Source organism: Entelurus aequoreus, linkage group LG01, assembly GCF_033978785.1.
Source record: "Entelurus aequoreus isolate RoL-2023_Sb linkage group LG01, RoL_Eaeq_v1.1, whole genome shotgun sequence".
NCBI lineage: Eukaryota > Metazoa > Chordata > Actinopteri > Syngnathiformes > Syngnathidae > Entelurus > Entelurus aequoreus.
The window spans coordinates 21,515,205-21,538,486 of record NC_084731.1 but is presented as its reverse complement, the minus strand read 5'-3'; the positions used below and the strand labels follow the sequence as shown (position 1 = coordinate 21,538,486).

Genomic DNA, 23,282 nt, shown 5'->3' with positions numbered 1-23,282 from the left:
CATCGACTGGGAGTTGCCCCAAAGTGAGCCCAGGATTACAGGCAATGGCGATAAAAATCTTCCCATTTGCAGGTTGCAAAACCCACTCAATTTATCTGTGCGGGGTCTGAGGTCACTGTATAAATTGATTTTTCTCTGACCTTCCCTGGATGCTCCACTGATCCAAAGAGTTCTTAATGATGCGGTGCTGACAGAGGTGTCCATATCAAACATCCCCACAGAGGCTATTATTCCGCAATACATAAACCGGAGTTATGTGATGATGAAGTGAGTGAACAGAGACGTACAAGAACGGGGTTGACACACCAAAAGGATACACATGAGGAACCTTGTTACGGGTCTACTTTGTAGCCGTGTCTTTTGGACGATGGGAACAATGTCATATTATGTAACCATGGTATTCCAATAGATGAGAATAATAATAGTATCCGGTTTACTTAAGTATTTGATTTTCTTTCCTGATTCAATATTTTTGGTGTAATATATACAGTCACAATCAAAAGTTTACATACACTTGTAAAGAACATAATGTCATGGCTGTCTTGAGTTTCCAATCATTTCTACAACTCTTATTTTTTTTGTGATAGAGTGATTGGACTACATACTTGTTGGTCACAAAAAAACATTCATGAAGTTTTGGTTCTTTTATGAATTTATTATGGGTCTACTGAAAATGTGACCAAATCTGCTGGGTCAAAAGTATACATACAGCAATGTTAATATTCGGTTACATGTCCCTTGGCAAGTTTCACTGCAATAACACTGCAAAAAGTCAGTGTTCAAAAACAAGGGAAAAAAATACAAAAATTAGGGGTATTTTACTTGAACTAAGCACAATTATCTGCCAATAGAACAAGAAAATTTGGCTTGTCAAGACTTTCCAAAACAAGTCAAATTAGCTAACCTCAATGAACCCCAAAATACCTTAAAATAAGTATATTCTCACTAATAACAACTATACTACTATATCAGTACGTATTTTCTACTGTTTTTTTGATTGATTGATTGCACAGTACAGTACATATTCCGTACAATTGACCACTAAATAGTAACACCCGAATAAGTTTTTCAACTTGTTGAAGTCGGGGTCCACGTTAATAAATTCATGGTTTCATTGAAAATAAAACAGCAAAGTCCATTTGGCTGTCATCTGTTTTAATTATGAGACACGATTGTGTCAAAGTCATGATTTTTTTTTCATGCTTGAAATAAGAAATTATTTCTTTGAAAAAGTAGTTTTATACTTGTGAGTGTTGATGACACAGCTTTGCAACACTTGATATTCTAGTTTCAAGCATGTTTTACTCAATATAGGTCATAAAATCTCAGCAACAAGCTGTAATATCTTATTGAGATCATTTAGGACCAAAACCCTTAAAACAAGTAAAACACTCTAACATAACATCTGCTTAGTGAGAAGAATTATCTTATCAGTCAGAAAATAAGCAAATATCACCCTTATTTGAGATATTTAATCTTACTTAGATTTCAGTTTTTGCAGTGAAGGTGCTTTTGGTAGCCATCCACAGGCTTCTGGTTGAATTTTTGACCACTCCTTTTGACAAAATTGGAACAGTTCAGTAAATTTGTTGAATTTCTGACATGGACTTGTTTCTTCAGCATTGTCCACACGTTTAAGTCAGGACTTTGGGAAGGCCATTCTAAAACCTTAAGTCTAGCCTAATTTAGCCATTCATTTACCACTTTTGACGTGTGTTTGAGGTCATTGTCCTGTTGGAACACCCTCCGGGCTGATGATTTTAGTTTGTCCTGAAGAATTTGGAGGTAATCCTCATTTTTCATTGCCCCATTTAAAGCACCAGTTCCATTGGCAGCAAAACAGGCCCAGAGCATAATACTACAACCACCACGCTTGACAGTAGGGATGGTGTTCCTGGGATTAAAGGCCTCACCTTTTCTCCTCCAAACATATTGACAAGTCCATGTCAGAAAACCAACACATCTTTCATCTGACATCACATGGACAAAGATAAGACCTTCTGGAGGAAAGTTCTGTGGTCAGATGAAACAAAAATTGAGTTGTTTGGCCACAATGCCCAGCAATATGTTTGGAGGCGTCAAGGGTGAGGCCTTTAATCCCAGGAACACCATTCCTACCGCCAAGCATGGTGGTGTAGTATTATGCTCTGTGGCCTGTTTTGCTGCCAATGGAACTAGTACATTACAGAGAGTAAATGGGACAATGAAAAGGGAGGATTACCTCCAAATTCTTCAGGACAACCTACAATCATCAGCCCAGAGGTTGGGTCTTGGGCGCAGTTGGGTGTTCCAACAGGACAATGACCCCAAACACACGTCAAAAGTGGTAAAGGAATGGCTAAATCAGGCTAGAATTAAGGTTTTAGAATGGCCTTCCTAAAGTCCTGACTTAAACGTGTGGACAATGCTGAAGAAACAAGTCCATGTGAGAAAACCAACAAATTTAGCTGAACTGTACCAATTTTGTCAAGAGGAGTGGTCAAAAATTCAACCAGAAGCTTGTGGATGGCTACCAAAAGTGCCTTATTGCAGTGAAACTTGCCAAGGGACATGCAAGCAAATATTAACATTGCTGTATGTATACTTTTGACCCAGCAGATTTGCTCACATTTTTAGTAGACCCATAATAAATTAATAAAAGAACCAAAACTTCATGAATGTTTTTTGTGACCAACAAGTATGTGCTCCAATCACTCTATCACAAAAAAAATAAGAATTTTAGAAATGATTGGAAACTCAAAACAGCCATGACATTATGTTCTTTACAAATGTATGTAAACTTTTGATTGTGACTGTATATTTGTAGATTGCTGTTTTAATTATTATTATTATTTTTTTTTTTTAACATCTTCCAAAATCGAACTTTAATGTTTGTTGTGTGGCCCCCACTAAGATGGTGTTTATTGATAATGGTTGCGGATACAAAACAGTGCATGTATGACTGCTGCCACAACATGACTGCTGTACATAAAACATCAGCCTACTAAGTGCTGAGGTCTGCTAATAAATAATTTAAAAAAACTAAACATTTCAATTAATGCATTGCTCAAAACAATATTTATGAGCTAAAAAATGTCACATGCTGTGCCGACTCCGACAAGCAGTAACTGTCTGATCGCAATTAGCCGATAAAGCTCCATTAGTTGATCTTGATTAGATGTGAGTCTGGAGCTACACTTAGATGTTTCCATGGTGATAGTGTCTGCTTGAGAAATGAAGAGTTTGACATTGATTCTGCTCACTGCTCTCAATCTAGTTGCTATTACATCTTATTTATATTCTGTGGGTAATATTACGTGTTAAATAACTGTATGAATTCACACGGCTATTTTGATGCAACAATTTGAATATATTTTTTTTTTAATGCATTTTAAATGTTTGTGATCACTTCCGTGTGTCGCTATGTTTACATCATCGAGTGGTCTGCTGTTTCCTCGCTTCCTTGCTCCCTGTAAGTTTATTGTAGATCATAAATCATGCATCTCACCTGGACATGAGACGTCTGAGTAGGTCATCCGAATTCCTTCCCGTTCTTGCTTGATGTACAGCTTAAGTTGTGCAACAGTCCGGGGGTCTCCGTTGTGGTATTTTAGGCTTCATAATGCGACACACATTTTCAATGGGAGACAGGTCTGGACTACAGGCAGGCCAGTCTAGTACCCGCACTCTTTTAGTACGAAGCCTCGCTGTTGTAACACGTGCAGAATGTGGCTTGCATTGTCTTGCTGAAATAAGCAGGGGCGTCCATGGATGACAACATATGTTGCTCCAAAACCTGTATGTACAGTTCAGCATTAATGGTGCCTACACAGATGTGTATGTTGCCCATGCTTGGGCACTAATACACCCCCCGTACCATCACAGATGCTGGCTTTTGAACTTTTCACCTTCAACAGTCCAGATGGTTCTTTTCCTCTTTGGTCGGAGGACACGACGCCCACAGTTTCAAAAACAATTTGAATAGTGGACTCGTCAGACCACAGAACACTTTTCCACTTTGCATCAGTCCATCTTAGATGAGCTCTGGCCCAGCGAAGCGTTCTGGGTGTTGTTGATAAATGGCTTTCGCTTTGCATAGTGACGTTTTAACTTGCACTTACAGATGTAGCGACAAACTGTAGTTACTGACAGTGGTTTTCTGAAGTGTTCCTGAACCCATGTGGTGATGTCCTTTACACACTGATGTCGTTTTTTGATGCAGTACCGCCTAAAGGAATCAAATGTCATGGGCATTCAATGTTGGTTTTCGGACTGTCGCTTCCGTGCAGTGATTTATCCAGATTTTTGTGGATCCCTTTTATCTAGAAAAGTATCAAAGTATATTTTATTTTGGTACCGGTGCCAAGATTTGAAATAAAATAAAGCCAATGATGCATTTTTTGTGGACCCCTTAATCTAGAAAAGTAGTTTCAGGAAAAGTACTTTTTAGCGCTTCCATAGCAAGATATAAGTTAGAACTTTACTCTACTTTTTTTTTTTGTGGACCCCTTTTACCTTGAAAAGTATCTAAATATATTGTATTTTGGTACCGGTACCAATTTTACCAAGATTGAATAAATAAAGCCAATATTGGCATTTTTTGTGGACCCCTTTTATCTAGGAAGTATCGAAATATATTGTATTTTGTACCAGGTACCAAGATTTGCAATAAAATAAAGCCAATATTGTCATTTTTTGTGGACCCCTTTTATTTAGAAAAGTATCGAAATATATTTTATGTTGGTACCTAGTACCGGTACCAATATTTGAAATAAAATAAAGCCATAATGACATTTTTTGTAGACCCCTTTTATCTAGAAAAGTATCGAACCCATATGGTACCGAGATTTGAAAAAAATAAAGCAATATTGGCATTATTTGTGGACCCCATTTATCTATAAAAGTACCAACTATATTTTATTCTGGTACCGGTACCAAGATTTGAAATAAAATAAAGCCAATAATGGCATTTTTCTGTACCCCTTTTATCTAGAAAAGTATCAAAATATATTTATGTTGGTACTGGTGCCGGTACCAATATTTGAAATAAAATAAAGCCAATAATTGCATTTTTGTGGATCCCTTTTACTTTTATCTAGAAAAGCACCGAAATATATTTTATTCTGGTACCAGGTACCAACATTTGATATAAAATAAAGCCAATAATGGCATTTTTTCTGTACACCTTTTATCTAGAAAAGTATCAAAATATTTTTATTTTGGTACCGGTACCAAGATTTGCAATAAAATAAGCCAATATTGCATTTTTTGTGGACCCTTTTATCTAGAAAAGTATCGAAATATATTTTATTTTGGTACCAGTACCAAGATTTGCAATAAAATAAAGCCAATATTGGCATTTTTGTGGACCCCTTTATCTAGAAACGTATTAAAATATATTGTATGTTGTTACCTGGTGCCAGTACCAATATTTGAAATAAAAAAAAGCCAATATTGGCATTTTTGTGGACCCCTTTTATCTAGCAAATTATCGAAATATATTTTATGTTGGTACCAGGTACCGGTACCAAGATTTGAAATAAAACAAAGCCAATATTGCCATTTTTTGTGGACCCCTTTTATCTATCAATTAATCAATGTTTATTTATATAGCCCTAAATCACAAGTGTCTCAAAGGGCTGCACAAGCCACAACGACATCCTCGGTACAGAGCCCACATACCCATCTAGAAAAGTATCTAAATATATTTTATTTTGGTAAAGTACCAAGATCTGAAATAAAACAAAGCCAATCTTGGCATTTTTTGTGGACCCCTTTTATCTAGAAAAGTATCGAAATATATTTTATTTTGGCACCGGTACCAAGATTTGAAATAAAATAAAGCCAATATTGGCATTTTTTGTGGACCCCATTCATCTACATAAGTATCTAAATATATTTTATGTTGGTACCGGCAACAACATTTGAAATAAAATAACGCAATATTGGCATTTTTTTGTGGACCCCTTTTATCTAGAAAAGTATCAAAATATATTTGATGTTGGTACCTGGTACCGGTACCAAGATTTGAAATAAAACAAAGCCAATATTGGCATTTTTTGTGGACCCCTTTTATCTAGAAAAGTATCGAAATACCTGTATATTTTATGTTGGTACCAGTACCAATATTTGAAATTACAGTAAAGCCAATATTGTCATTTTTTGTGGACTCCTTTTACCTATAAAAGTATCAAAATGTATTTTATTTTGGTACCGGTACCAAGATCTGAAATAAAATAAAGCCAATATTTGCATTTTTTGTGGACCCCTTTTATCTACAAAAGTATCGAAATACATTTTATTTTGGTGGACCCCTTTGTCCCAAATAATGGTACCGGGACAACCCTACCCACCACCTACTTATCATGTTTGATCCATCCAGGAATGGGTCCCCCTACATCCCTACTGTACTGTACACATAAACATATCCTCCCCTTACACGAGACTGGCAGTCTTTGTAAATTGTTCCAAGCAAATATCATAGTGATTTAGTTCAGTACTTTAAAACAATTCACTTCCATCCCCAAATGAACTGCATCCTGAATCCTGAATGTTCCCTATCCCTGCACCTCCTCCCAATAAAACCTGTTCATTCCGGAGCTGCACGCAGAATAACGTCGCCGTCACTGGGGTTTTTTTTTTATTTGGGCGGGGGGCGACTGCTTTAACCCGGTCACGACGTGGGGAAGTTGCGCACCGCTTTTTCTGCGTTGCCATGGGGTTTTTTTTTTTCTAAAACCTATTGACTGCGACAGGGTCCCCGCTTTTATTTGAGTCTGCCTTTGTGAAGGCGGAGGAAGAAACCGCTGTTACTTTTTTTTCTTCTTCTTCCAGAGACTGGGGGAGCGTCACAAGCAGCATCCACAGGAGGAGGAGGAGGAGGGGAGGCTGGTCCAGACTCAGACCCACTCACTGCGTGGAAGGCGCAACACGCTGCACATCCATCTGCTCTCCGTCGAACCTTTGGGGATTTTAGCCAACTTTGCAGAGAGCTGCCTCGGACTGCACCAGAAGGTTAGTTGCAAGAATGGTTGTTTTGTGAACATGCATGGTCCTGAGTGACATTTTCTCACTGAGAAGTTTAGTTGCTGCACTTTCTATGGCAGCCGCAGTTCTGCCTGCTTTTGGTTTTGGTTTCTTTCAAGAGCACAACCTTGAAATAAGTCATTTGAGAGATGCACAGTCGTGTATTCCTTCCATTTCATACACTTGTGAAAAAATATTGTTCAAATTCTAGCAAATTGCTGTGGATGGACGGTTAATGGATTTTTACTAGGGGTATAAAAAATGTTTTAATTTCTAATGATTTTTAACAATTCTTAATAAAAAAAATTTTTTTGGGGGGGGGGGGGTTGCCCTGTCCAGACACATCCAGGCAAATCATATTGTTGCTGTAGATGCCCATGTATGTTTTTTTAAGTAATATCTGTATCTATTTTAGGGTAATGTAGTTAATTATAGAACTGGCAACCAATGTTAAAAAAAAAAAAAAAAATACATTTAAAAAAAAAAGGATGTATTCCTTCCATTTTATACACTTGTGAAAATATATTGTTCAAAAAAACTTGATTAAAAAAAAATTATAACAAATTGCTTTGAATGAAAGTATAATGGATATTTACTAGGGGTATTAAAAAAAATAGATTTTCGAATGATTTGGAACGATACCTAATCGATTTTTTTTTTTTTTTTGCCCTGTCCACATTCAGGCAAATCATATTGTTGATGTAGATGCTCATATATGCTTTATTTGTATTTTTTAAAAGTAATATATGTATCGATTTTATAGGGTAATGTAGTTAATTATAGAACTGGCATCCAATTTAAAAAAATAAAATAAAAGAAAAATAAATAAATAAATATTGATGCACAGTCATGTATTCTTTCCATTTTATACACTTGTGGAACAAATATTGCTAAAAAAAACTTGTTCAAAAAAATTAGGGTGATAAAACAATCGATTTTTGAATGATTTGTAACGTTTCTTAATCGTTTCAAAAAATCAATTGTTTTTATTTTTTTTATTTGCCCTGTACAGACAGTCAGGCAATCATATTGTTGGTGTAGATGATAGATCATAGATTATGTAGATCTATTTTATGGGTTAATGTAATTAATTATGGAACTGGGACACAATGTTAAAAAAATAAATACAATAAAAAAAAATTAAGTAGTGTTGCACAGTCATGTAGTCCTTCCATTTTATACGCTTGTGAAAAAATATTGTTAAAAAAAGTCGTCAAAAAAAATGTATAACAACTTGCTCTGAACAGAAGGATAATGGATAATTAATACAGAGATTAAAAAATATATATATTTTTTTGATTGATTTGTAACAATTCTTAATCGATTAAAAAAAGCAAAACAATTTTAAATTATATTTTTTTAATTTGATTTGCCTTGTCCATACACTCAGGCAAATCATATTGTTGATGTACTGTATATGATAGATGATGATGATAGATGATAGATGATGTAGACCTATTTTGTGGGTTAATGTAGTTCATTATAGAACTGGCACCCAATGTTAAAAGAAATACATAAATACATTTTTTTTTAAAAGGATGTACTCCTTCCATTATATACACTTGTGAAAATATAATGTTCAAAAAAACTTGATTAAAAAAAAATTATAACAAATTGCTTTGAATGGAAGTATAAAGGATATTTACTAGGGGTGTTAAAAAAAAATCGATTTTCGAATGATTTGGAACGATACTTAATCGTTTTTTTGGGGGTTTTTTTGCCCTGTCCACATTCAGGCAAATCATATTGTTGATGTAGATGCTCATATATGTTTTATTTGTATTTTTTAAAGTAATATATGTATCGATTTTATAGGGTAATGTGGTTAATTATAGAACTGGCACCCAATTTAAAAAAATACAAATAAAAAATAAAAAAAACATTGATGCGCAGTCATGTATTCTTTCCATTTTATACACTTGTGGAAAAAATTTTGCTAAAAAAAACTTGTTCAAAAAATTAAGGGTGATAAAACAATCGATTTTTGAATGATTTGTAACGTTTCTTAATCGATTCAAAAGATCAAATGTTTTTTTTTTTTACTTGCCCTGTACAGACACTCAGGCAATCATATTGTTGATGTAGATGATGGATGATGATGATAGATCATAGATGATGTAAATCTATTTTATGGGTTAATGTAGTTAATTAGGGAACTGGCACCCAATGTTAAAAAAATTTTTAAAAAATAAAAAAATAAAGTAGTGATGCGCAGTCATGTATTCCTGCATTTTATACGCTTGTGAAAAAATACTGTTTAAAAAAAGTCGTTAAAAAAAAATTCTAACAAATTGCTCCGAACAGAAGGATAATGGATAATTAATACAGAGATAAAACAATTTTTTTTTTTTCAATGATTTGTAACAATTGTTAATCGATTAAAAAAAAAAAAAAAGCAAAACAATTTTAAATTATGTTTTTTTAATTTGATTTGCCTTGTCCATACACTCAGGCAAATCATACTGTTGATGTATATGATAGATGATGATGATAGATGATAGATGATGGATGATGTAGATCTATTTTATGGGTTAATGTAGTTAATTATAGAACTGGCACCCAATGTTAAAAAAAAAAAAAAAAGTATTGATGTGCATTCATGAATTCCTTCCATTTTATACAATTGTGAAAAAATATTGTGAAAAAAAACTTGTTAAAAAAAAAATGATAACAAATTGCTTTGAATGGAAGGATAATGGATATTTACTAGGGGTGTAAAACAAATCGATTTTCGAATGATTTGTAACGATTCTTAATCGATTCAAAAAATCAAAAAAGTTTTTTATTTTTATTTTATTTATTTATTTTTTTAGGCATTTGCCCTGTCCAGACACACTGTCCAAATTATATTGTTGATGTAGATGCCCATATATGCTTTATTTGTATTTGACTTTATTAAATGTTTGGGTAGGATTTTGTTAAACAAAACCGGTTATTTTAAGTAACATAAAAAAAATAAAATAAATTGATTTCCGAATATTTTGCGTATATTAATTGTAACTAGAGATGTCCGATAATGGCTTTTTTGCCGACATCCGATATTCCGATATTGTCCAACTCTTAATTACCAATTCCGATATCAACCGATATTGATATATATACAGTCGTGGAATTAACACATTATTATGCTTAATTTTGTTGTGATGCCCCGCTGGATGCATTAAACAATGTAACAAGGTTTTCCAAAATAAATCAACTCAAGTTATGGAAAAAAATGCCAACATGGCACTGCCATATTTATTATTGAAGTCACAAAGTGCATTATTTTTTTTAACATACCTTAAAACAGCAGCTTGGAATTTGGGACATGCTCTCCCTGAGAGAGCATGAGGAGGTTGAGGTGGGCGGGGTTGAGGTGGTGGTGGTGTGTGTGTGTGTGTGGGGGGGGGGGGGGGGGGTAGGGTGTAGCGGGGGGGTGTATATTGTAGCGTCCCGGAAGAGTTAGTGCTGCAAGGGGTTCTGGGTATTTGTTCTGTTGTGTTTATGTTGTGTTACGAAATGTGTTTGTCATTCTTGTTTGGTGTGGGTTCACAGTGTGGCGCATATTTGTAACAGTGTTAAAGTTGTTTATACGGCATTCACTTGTGTGTGTGAAAAGCCGTAGATATTATGTGATTGGGCCGGCACGCAAAGGAAGTGCCTTTAAGGTTTATTGGTGCTCTGTACTTCTCCCTACGTCCGTGTACTACTACGTACAGCGGCGTTTTAAAAAGTCATACATTTTACTTTTTGAAACCGATACTGATAATTTCCGAACCGATACCGATAATTTACGATATTACATTTTAAAGCATTTATCGGCCGATAATATCGGACAGCCCGATATTATCGGACATCTTTAATTGTAACGATTCTTAATCTATTAAAACATTTTAAAAAATTTTTTTTAAAAAACACTCTGGCAAATCATATTGTTAATGCAGATGCCCATATATGCTTTATTTGTATTTGACTTATTTTGTAATATAAACAACTATTTGAGCTCTTTTTAATTTATTTTATGGAGTAATGCAGTTGATTATAGAACTGGCATCCAATGTTGTTCAAAAAGTATACATTTTGAATGAAGAATTGATTCTGCATGGAATCGTTACTCCCACGAATCAAAGCGAATCGTGTGGTGCCCAAAGACTCACAGTCCTAAAACTTACGGAAATAAATATAATCAATCTTTTTTTTTTTTTACCACACAGTAAAGATCCTTCCAACCCCAGCTTTTAATGAGCGGCGTAAATTAATATTGTGGAATAGTGTCTTTCATGGGGTGACTTTTAATGAACTAACACATTTTTTAGCAGATTAGTTATAACAATGTGAAATTGTAAGTTAGCAAGTAAGAGCGCCACATGTTGTGCAGGAAACACGACGCTGCGAGTGTAAATGTGTGACTGATGAGAGAAGCGAGTGTGATTAAAATCACATTATGGAAGATTGGTGCAGCAGTTGTTACTCATATTGCTTTCTGTAATCGGTGGGTTGTCTGTGTGTGTGTGTGTGTGTGTGTGTGTGTGTGTGTGTGTGTGTGTGTGTGTGTGTGTGTGTGTGTGTGTGTGTGTGTGTGTGTGTGTGTGTGTGTGTGTGTGTGTGTGTGTGTGTGTGTGTGTGTGTGTGTGTAACCGTTGATGAATTTATTCACCAGACGCATCTCACTTATGAATATTTACACCAAATGCAAATTCCTCACACATGTGGAACTGGTGTAAAATCAGATTGTGACCGTTGTTGGTGTGGTTTGTCAACACTGCAGACGCCAATATGATGTTACTCATCTTTTTGATCATGTTTTTCACTTATCATCATACTTGCCAACCCTCCCGATTTTCCCGGGAGACTCCCGAATTTCAGTGCCCCTCCCGAAAATCTCCCGGGGCAACCATTCTCACGAATTTCTCCCGATTTCCACCCGGACAACAATATTGGGGGCGTGCCTTAAAGGCACTGCCTTTAGCGTCCTCTCTCACCTGAAACCTTCACCCCTTAACAGCTGCATGCTGTCCAGGCGTCCGCTTTTCCTCCATATAAACAGCGTGCCGGCCCAGTCACATAAAAATGTAGCGTTAGTCGGGTTTAACAATGGTCTTTACTCGAAGATGTCAAGAAATGCTGACACGTTGTATGATCTTTAAACTGGTTTAATGATAACGTTAATTTCAAGCACACACACACACCAGTGAATGCAACTTATACTTGGTCAACGGCCATACAAGTCACACTGAGGGTACCCGTATAAACAACTTTAACACTGTTAAAAATATGCGCCACACTGTGAACCCACACCAAACAAGAATGACAAACACATTTCGGGAGAACATCCGCACCGTAACACCGACCCCGACTTAAACAAGTTGAAAAACGTATTCGGGTGTTACCATTTAGTGGTCAATTGTACGGAATATGTACTTCACTGTGCAACCTACTAATAAAAGTCTCAATCAATCAAAACACAACATAAACACAACAGAACAAATACCCAGAATCCCCTGCAGCACTAACTCTTCCGGGACGCTACAATAACATCTACGACTTTTGGAGCTCAGTGCACAACTGCACACACAAACAGGAAGGAGACTAAGCAGAAGAACGAAGAAGACACATGGCGACGACGAGTAAGACGAAGAAATGCGCTTGCAAGTTCCAAAATGATTGGAAAAAAATAATTTCATTTCATCCAGGACAGCTCGAAGGGGAAGTGGTATGCTGCCTGCACCTCAACCCCGCCCGCGCAACCACGCCCACAACAGCTCCCCCCCCCCCCCCCCCCCCTTCCCGCCCATCTCCCGAATTCGGAGGTCTCAAGGTTGGCAAGTATGCTTATCATTGCTCAGGACACGATACATGCAGGTCATATTTGTCTGTATATAGAGCTGCAATGATTCATCAATTACCGTATTTTCCGGACCATAGGGCGCACCGGATTATAAGGCGCGCGGGTCGAGTCAGGTCTATTTTCATACAAAACGGGCACTGGATTATAGGGCGCATTAAAGGAGTCATGTTATTTTTTTTTTTCTAAATGTAAAACACTTCCTTGTGGTCTACATAACATGTAATGTTGGTTATTTGGTCAAAATGTTGCATAGATGATGTTTTACAGATCATCTTCAAGCCACTATCTGACAGTCGCTTTAGGATGCGCTATAACTAAGCCGGAAATGTGTCCCGTGAAAAAAACGTCCGATCGGAACTCTCTAATAACTAAAGTTCCTTGGGTGAATAATGTAAACTCACTACACCGGTATGTTTTAGCGCTTTCATGGCAAGTTTACTGACAGATAGAAGTACCGTAATTTCAGGACTATAAGCCGCACCTGACTATAAGCCGCACCAGCTAAATTTAGGGGAAAATACAGATTGCTCCATATATAAGCCGCACCCGACTATAAGCCGCAGGGTTTTGATGTGTAATTAGCGTAGTATATAGGGGTTCCTGCTACCACGGAGGGGATTGTCGGGACAGAGATGACTGTTTGGGAACGCAAAGCGTCCCATTTATTAACAATAAATCTTTCAATCATTCAATCAAACTTTCACATCTTTGACATGGCGAACAGCATTCGTGCAGAGTACAAATAATACAACGGTGCAAAGTAATACAAAGTGCTCGCCTGTACGTTATCAAAATAACCAGCCTACCGGTATATGAAAAGTCAGTCTTTAATCATTGTGTCATCGTCTTCCTCCTGCGTACTAAAACCACCGAAATCCTCTTCGTCGGTGTTGGAGAAGAACAGGCCGTAAATAAGCCGCACCCTTGTATAAGCCGCAGGGACCAGAACGAGGGGAAAAAGTAGCGGCTTATAGTCCGGAAATTACGGTAATAACTTTACACTACTTTATATTAGAAATGGCAACAGCGGAGGATGAATGTCCCATAACAAGAAGATAGAGAAAAAGAAGAAGCTTATCGACTATGGAGTCGGCACGGGCTACAAAGGCGGAAGCATGCAAATTTTCAGGACTTATGCAGATCCCAAATACAGATCAGCAGGTACCAGAAAGTGAGAAAAGTCTCTTTTGCATAATATTGCAAAACAAAACGCCAGATAATATGTCTTACCTTATACACACAACATAATGTTGAAGCACAGTACAATCCATCAAGCGGTGCGGCTTCATAGCTTACCAAAGTCGTAATAATAATGGATTAGATTTATACAGCGCTTTTCTAGACACTCAAAAGGGCTTCACAGATAAGTGGGAACCCATCATTCATTCACTCACTCCACATTCAGGGTGATAAGCTACATTATGTAGCCACAGCCGCCCTGGGGTAGACTGCCAGTTCGCGCCTACGACCCCTTTGACCACCACCCATCATTCATTCACCAGTGTGAACGGCACTGGGGGCAAGGGTGAAGTGTCCTGCCCAAGGACACAACGGCAGTGATTTGGATGGCAAGAGGCGGGGAGCGAACCTGCAACCCTCAGGTTTCTGGCACGGCTGCTCTACCCACCACGCCATGCCGCCCCGTACTCAAACATTTTGATAGATTTTTGAGCGGCGTGTGTAATGTTCTATATTTTCAATGGGACATGTACAATTTTGGTGTTGTTTACTTGAGTCATATTGCAGTCTACACATATCTCTTATGTGTGACTGCCATCATATTGCAGTCTACACGTATCTCTTATGTTTGACTGTCATCTACTGGTCACACTTATCATTCCACCATGTACACTGCAAAAACTGAAATCTAAGTAAGATTAAATATCTCAAATAAGGGTGATATTTGCTTATTTTCTGTCTTATAAGATAATTCTTCTCTCTAAGCAGATTTTATGTAGAGTGTTTTACTTGTTTTAAGGGTTTTGGTCCTAAATTATCTCATTAAGATATTACAGCTTGTTGCTGAGATTTGATGACCTATATTGAGTAAAACATGCTTGAAACTAGAATATCAAGTGTTGCAAAGCTGTGTCATCAACACTCACAAGTATAAAACTACTTTTTTAAAGTACCGTATTTTTCGGACTATAAGTCACAGTTTTTTTCATAGTTTGGCCGGGGGTGCGACTTATACTCAGGAGCGACTTATGTGTGAAATTATTAACACAATACCGTAAAATATCAAATAATATTACTTAGCTCATTCATGTAAGAGACTAGACGTATAAGATTTCATGGGATTTAGCGATTAGGAGTGACAAATTGTTTGGTAAACTTGTAGCATGTTCTTTATGTTATAGTTATTTGAGTGACTCGTACCATAATATGTTACGTTAACATACCAGGCACGTTCTCAGTTGGTTATTTATGCGTCATATAACGTACACTTATTCAACCCGTTGTTCACTATTCTTTATTTATTTTAAATTACCTTGTCTATTCTTGGTGTTGGGTTTTATCAAATAAATTTCCCCAAAAAATGTGACCTATACTCCAGTGCGACTTATATATGTTTTTTTCCTTCTTTATTGTGCATTTTCAGCCGGTGCGACTTATACTCCGGAGCGACTTATACTCCGAAAAATAATAATAATAATAAAAAAATTAATAAATAAATACTTTTTTTTTAAAAATACTCCGAAAAATACGGTAATAATTTCTTATTTCAAGCATGAAGAAAAAAATCATGATGCCGAGCGCATATCATTATGTCAAGATAATGGATTTTTTTTTTTCTTCCAAGAAAAGTGTACTTGTTATTAGTGGGAATATACTTATTTTAAAGTGGGTTCATTGAGGTTAGCTAATTTTTCTTGTTTTGGAAAGTCTTGACAAGCTGAAATTTCTTGTTCTATTGGCAGATAATTTTGCTTAGTTCAAGAAAAATACCCCTCATTTTTGTATTTTTTTTTCCTTGTTTTTGAACACTGACTTTTTGCAGTGTACCAAATAAAATAGCTTTGAGGTCGGTAAGCACGGCAGTAATTCTGTACATTAGGTGCACTGGGTTATAAGGTGAAATAAATCATTTTAAGTGCGCCTTAGTCATAATTGTTGCGGTTAAAAAACTTCTCTTTGGCTTTCTTTAGACTTCTTCTGTTTGTATGAGATCATCATTACCGCCACAAGTGGTGAAAAGGTGTATTACAACTGAGTACTGTCCAAAGCTGAGAAATATATATATTTTTTGGTGGCCCAGGTTGAGAAACAGTTTTAAATCTACTTCTATTAGTGTTCAGCTACCGTTCTCATGTGTGGACCTTCTGAAGGTCGGCGTGACATTAATTAATGTAATCATCTCAAGCTGCTCTTCTAGTGGCGCAGATCCTATTTATGGTCCCACCAAATGTACAGCAGCACCCCCCCCATAGACAATAATTACCAGGTAAGTTGCCTGCATTTCAATTCTAGGCCAAAGACAAGAGCTTGTACCGGCACTTGTCATCACACAGGGTCCTCAGCCTCTCAGTATTCAGGGCAGTGGTGCTTTGTGTCCAGAAGTAGGTCGAATGCTTCTCACCAAACAATTTGAGCAAGAGCCAGTAATTGGACAAGCAAAGTGTTGACCATCTCCCATGTCAGCCGGTCCCGAGCCCTCTTAATATGCAGCTCCAACCTGGTGAATTTCATGGACCCCTTTTCCATGCTTTTAATCAGTTAAATCACCAAAATGCGGCAAACAGGGCATTCTTTGTGATCAGAGACAGGCTCGTTTGTCATATCTAAGCTGTTGGCGCACTCGTGAAATGTTTCCACCGATATCAAGAAAACATTGCATTAGGGTTGTACGGTATACCGGTATTAGTATAGTACCGCGATACTAATGAATCATTTTCGGTACTACACCGCCTCTGAAAAGGCGTAGTCCCAACCCCTCCACGTCTCCATCGTCGTCATGTCGTGTCATTGCTGGTTTACGAGCACATGAGCATGTTCGGCAGTGCACAATCACAGAGTACTTACAAGCAGACACAGTGTGTAGACAGAAAAGGGAGAACAGACGCATTTTGGCCTGACAACTGAAAATAAAGGTGAAGTTATAACACTGAAACGCCCACCAGAATAGGTGCTTTAAGACATGGGTAGCTAGCTAGCTAGCAGCTAAAGTCCAGCCCCAGTCGGCAGTGTTTTAGCTATTTCTAAATCACTAATCCTCGTCTCCATGGCGACAAATAACGTACGTTTCTTACAAGTATCATCCCTGCAGGACGAGGAATAGCTAAACATGCTTCACTACACACCGTAGCACACCGTATCTACCATGAATTGATTAACGTGGACCCCGACTTAAACAAGTTGAAAAACTTATTCGGGTGTTAACATTTATTGGTCAAGTTTACGGAATATGTACTGTACTGTGCAATCTACTAATAAAAGTTTCAATCAATCAATCAATCAAGCTCATTGGGGTCAAAATGTAAACAAAGGCCATTGGTGGATATACACCTAACATCCACTGTAATGATACCAAGTACAGGAGCGTATCTAGTGGATACTACTATGATTACATCAATATTTTTTGGCATCAGAACATCATCTTCGTTTTTTTTTAATGTATATTATGTTTATAAACTCCCTGGACACATGAGGACTTTGAATATGACCAATGTATGATCCTGTAACGACTTGGTATCGGATTGATACCCAAATTTGTGGTATCATCCAAAGACTAATGTAAAGTATCAAACAACAGAAGAATAACTGATTATTACATTTTAACAGAAGTGTAGATAGAACATGTTAAGTGGGAAAGTAAGCAGATACTTACAGTAAATGAACAAGTAGATTAATAATTAATTTTCTACCACTTGTCTTTCATAATTTTGACAAAATAATAGAACTGCATACGTCAGCAGCTAAATGAGGAGCCTTTGTTTACTTACTTACTATTAAAAGACAAGTTGTCTTGAACAGTGGTCCCCAACCACCGGGCCGCGCCCCGGTACCGGTCCGCGGACCGATTGGTACCGGGCCGCGGCCGCACAAGAAATAAAAAAATTAAAAAGTTAAAAAAAAACATTTTTTAAAAATGTTTTTAAAATTAAATCAACATAAAAAACACAATATATACATTATATATCAATAAAAATCGATACAGTCTGCAGGGATACAGTCCGTAAGCACACATGATTGTATTTCTTTATTACAAAAATAAAAAATAAAAAAAATAAAAAAAATAAATAAAAAAAATTAAAAATTAAATCAACATAAAAAACACAATATGTATTATATATCAATATAAATCGATACAGTCTGCAGGGATACAGTCCGTAAGCACACTTTTTTTTTTTTCTTTATTTAACTTTAACTTGCAATAAGAAACATATTTCATTTCATTTCATTTAAATTCATGTTTATTTGGAATATGTAGACAAAACAAAAACAACAAATTCATTCAAGAATGAATAACAAAAACAATAATAATAATAATAATAATAATAGTAATAATAAAAAGCAAAAGAAACAAGAAATGAAAATAAACATTCATGTAAACATATCCAAAAACGAGTGAGAAGAAGTAAAAACGTATGTACTCCCACCCCTCTTATTACTTACTGTATGTTTAATAATAATAATAATAATAATAGTATATAAAAATGTTATGTAATATAAATACATTTACATATATAAGTATGTACATATATATATATAAGTATGTACATATATATATATATATATATATATATATATATATATATATATATATATATATATATATATATATATATATATATCTACAACACACATTTAACAAGTAACTATGAATGTGACACAACAGCGTGTATACATAGTATACATATACATACACATACAAACCTACTGACTCTTAGTGCAGTTCACTATATCCTGTGAACAATATATTTTTGTACATTCTTTTAAAAACATTGATGCTTGGACTTTGCTTATGTACTTCGCTCAGATTGTTCCACAACTTGACACCTGTGATGGAAATGCGAAAACTTTTCATGGTGGAATTTCTCATCTGAATTTTAAAATTGAGTTCTCTCCTCAAACTATGCCCCCCCTCACGTTCACTAAACATATGCTTAATGTACCCTAAGATTTTTTGTAAAATGAAGCCAATATGCCATTTTTTGTTGTCCCCTTTATTTACAAAAGTAGCGAAAAGTATCTAAATTATTTTGTTACTAGTACCGGTACCAAAATATTGGTATCGGGACAACACTACACTGCACTATGGGAGCTCTTTCATCTGCATCAGAGTTGAAAAGACGCAGAGAGGAGTGTTGCAAACACACCTTGTTGTCTTTGCTTTTGTCCCCTCTGATGGTGGATGTGCATTGAAGATAAATGCAGGCTTCACCTGTTTAAATAAGCTCCTCTATACAGACACTCCTTGTTGCACCTGCCATTGATTACAGTTGTGCGCTCTGTGTCTTGGAAGAATGTATAACAGGACGAATGAAACGAGAAACATATTTTTTTTCTTCCTCAATGGGCAGATACAGTGCAAAGCCTTTCAGAGGGTGGAATGTTGCCTATCATTCACAATCCTTATGAAAGACAAGAACACTTATGTTTTTTTTTTTAATGCATTCTAACTAGTAAATAAATGCGAGCAAAAGTTCACTTACAATGGAGTCGTTCTTTTCTGCCTATAACGCGCTGAAAAAATGTCCAAAAATTTACATCAGCGTTTTATACACACATTGTAAGGATGTCATGTAGTAACAGGCACATTCATAGATACATGTAACTAGAGATGTCCGATAAAATCGGACTGCCGATATTATCGGCCGATAAATGCTTTAAAATGTAATATCGGAAATTATCGGTATCGGTTTCAAAAAGTAACATTTATGACTTTTTAAAACGCCGCTGTACGCAGTGGTACACGGACATAGGGAGAAGTACAGAGCGCCAATAAACCTTAAAGGCACTGCCTTTGCGTGCCGGCCCAATCACATAATATCTACGGCTTTTCACACGAACAAGTGAATGTAACGCATACTTGGTCAACAGCCATACAGGTCACACTGAGGGTTGCCGTATAAACAACTTTAACAGTTACAAATATGCGCCACACTGTGAACCCACACCAAACAAGAATGACAAACACATGTCGGGAGAACATCCGCACCGTAACACAACATAAATGCAACAGAACAAATACCCAGAACCCCTTGCAGCACTAACTCTTCCAGGACGCTACAATATACACCCCCCCCCCCACCTCACTTGGTGATGTAGGCCTCAGATGCAGCTGCACGGCCATGGAAACCCATTCCATGAAGCTCTCTGCGTACTGTACGTGGGCTAATTGGAAGGTCACATGAAGTTTGGAGCTCTGTAGCAACTGACTGTGCAAAAAGTATTTGCACTATGCGCTTCAGCATCTGCTGAAGCGCATAGTGTTTACGTGGCCTACCACTTGGTGGCTGACTTGCTGTTGTTCTTAAAGGCCTACTGAAATGAAATGTTTTTATTTAAACGGGAATAGCAGATCCATTATGTGTCATCATGCTTGATCATTTTGCGATATTGCCATATTTTTGCTGAAAGGATTTAGTATAGAACAACGTCGATAAAGTTCGCAACTTTTGGTCTCTGATAAAAAAAAACCTTGCCCCTACCGGAAGTAGCGTGACGTTGTCAGTCGTTCACTCCCTCATATTTTCCTATTGTTTTCAACGCAGGTAGAGCGCTTCGGACGATTACCCCATTAATTTGAGCGAGGATGAAAGATTTGTGGACGAGGAACGTTAGAGTGACGGACTAGAATTCAGTGAAATACATATATGTTTTTTCGCTCTGACCGTAACTTAGGTACAAGCTGACTCACTGGATTCCACACTTTCTCCTTTTTCTATTGTGTATCACAGATTTGTATTTTAAACCACCTCGGATACTATATCCTCTTGAAAATGAGAGTGGAGAACGCGAAATGGACATTCAGTGCCTTTTATCTCCACGACAATACATCGGCGAAATGCTTTAGCTCCGAGCTAACGTGATAGCATCATGCTTTAACTGCATTAAGAAACAAACAAATAAACCCCTGACTGGAAGGATAGATAGAAAATCAACAATACTATTAAACCGTGGACATGTAAATACACGGTTAATGCTTTCCAGGCTGGCGAAGGTTAACAATGCTGTGCTAACGACGCCATTGAAGCTAACTTAGCAACTTAGCAACCGGACCGCACAGAGCTATGCTAAAAACATTAGCTCTCCACCTACGCCAGCCAGTCCTCATCTGCTCATCAACACCCGTGCTCACCTACGTTCCAGCGATCGGCGGAAGGACGAAGGACTTCACCCGATGCGTTTGGCGGCCCGGAGACGTAGGAAGTCAAGGTGAGGTCGGCGGCTAGCGCGTCTGCTCTCCAACAAAGTCCTCCTGGTTGTGTTGCTGTAGTCCGCTGCTAAAACACCGATCCCACCTACAACTGTCTTCTTTGCAGCCTTCATTGTTCATTAAACAAATTGCAAAAGATGTCCAGAATACTGTGGAATTATGAAATGAAAACAGAGCTTTTTGTATAGGATTCTACAGGGTACCATAACTTCAGTTAAACTGACTTCGTCACGCGGATACGTCATCATACCACGACATTTCACCCGGATATTTCCCGGGAAATTTTAAATGTCACTTTATAAGTTAACCCGGCCGTATTGGCATGTGTTGCAATGTTAAGATTTCATCATTGATATATAAACTATCAGACTGCGTGGTCGGTAGTAGTGGGTTTCAGTAGGCCTTTAAACTCTTCACTTTTCTTATAATAAAGTTGATTTTGGAATACTTAGGAGGGAGGACATTTTCCGACTGGATTTGTTGCACAGGTGGCATCCTGTGACAGTTCCACGCTGCGAGCGGCCCATTCTTCCACAAATGTTTGTAGAAACAGTCTCCATGCCTAAGTGCTTGATTTTATACACCGGACTAAGTGATTAGGACACCTGATTCTCATCATTTGGATGACTGTCCAAATACTTTTGGCAATATAGTGTATCTCCTATTGGCTCCATTGTAAGCAAACTTTTATTTACATGTATTTACTAGTTGGAATGCATAACAAAGACAGAGGTGTTCTTTTCTCATAATGATTGTGAATTATAGGCACATTTTTTATATATAAAAAAGTGCAGTTTCCCTTTAACAGTATATATGCATGGTAAGAAGGAAAATGTCATTTTACCTGAGAATTTTAGATTCAATGGAATGTGGATGGTCCACTGAGTTGTAAGACGGTCGATAATGTCTCTGCCATTGCCATGGCAACGCTGAATGCCCGACCATAACTGTGATTGTTGTGCGGTTCTTACCTTGTGACGCACTGATATTTTTTTCAAACTTTAACTTGTTGTGCCCTCAGCGCAAAGCAGAAATGCTTGGGCAGCCTCGATAAGTTTCTACTCTGTGCACTAATGGCCTGATCTACTAAACGTCTGCGCAAATGTGACGCAAAACTGATGTACTCAGCTTCTGTGCAGATATTTGCGTCTCTCAAATGTGAAAAACTGAGCGTGCAACCCTTTTAGTACCCGCAATGTCATTTATCAAGACTGAAACTGTTCTGCGGCCGCTGTTGTGTGTCTATAATTAACATGTCCAGAATGTCAAACTGACACAGATACACACAAACGGCTGTGAGAAAGGAGGCAATCAAGCTGCAAAGACTGACTATTTTTAGATAATCTTCTATCCGTGTGGGTATCAACATATATGGAATGTGAGAAATTTTTATTTAGAATACATACCGGTAGTCTTTATTCATCAATATCATTTTTTTATTCTATAGATGTTGGATTATTTAAAGGGCTGATTAAAACTAATTCAATTGATTTGTTTTGGTGTATGTTTGGGATTTAGGTAATGGTGTCAGGTTCAAACACCGATGACATTATTAAACAGACGAGAAGCAAGGAATTGTGCAGAGACAGAGTTCAATTTGGCTCAATGAGGAGACACGTGTTTTGGGCTGTATTCTAGTTACAGATCCAAACTACGTTCTAAAAGTCCAGCCCGCGTGTTTCCTCTATTTATTTGGAAGGTTCCTGTTACATCACTGAAGCTGTCGCTGAGGGTAGGGGGTAATCTCGACAACTCCAGTTAGACACAATATATGATTATACAAAAATGCAAATGTGTTGACGCTGGTGCTATCGCCTTGTCTCTGCTTTGTCTGCGTCCCGGTACCCGATGTTCAGCTTTGGCAGTCAGCAGGCCAAGTCTGGACACAACACTGATTTTTTGGATTGCCAGCTTTGCACAGATACAAAAATACAGATAACTATAGCATCGGCCCTTAAGCATAAAGTTGTGTGATAATATACACTACCATTCAAAAGTTTGGGGTCACATTGAAATGTCCTTATTTTTGAAGGAAAAGCACTGTACTTTTCAATGAAGATAACTTTA

General features: G+C 37.1%; 1 protein-coding gene across 6 annotated transcripts in view; it reads left to right on the top strand.

Annotated features, from left to right (window-relative positions):
* The first annotated feature begins 6,775 nt into the window (after positions 1-6,775).
* The window catches only part of chl1b (cell adhesion molecule L1-like b), a 225,820-nt gene continuing 209,313 nt past the window's right edge, over positions 6,776-23,282 (top strand). For 4 of the 6 annotated variants that reach the window (XM_062045707.1, XM_062045698.1, XM_062045690.1 and 1 more), the window contains exon 1: positions 6,778-6,993. The gene's annotated coding sequence lies outside the window, so the exon portion shown is untranslated. Of the gene's footprint in view, positions 6,994-23,282 lie in introns of all 6 variants that reach the window. The other 2 variants (XM_062045725.1, XM_062045716.1) reach the window with 2 other exon arrangements.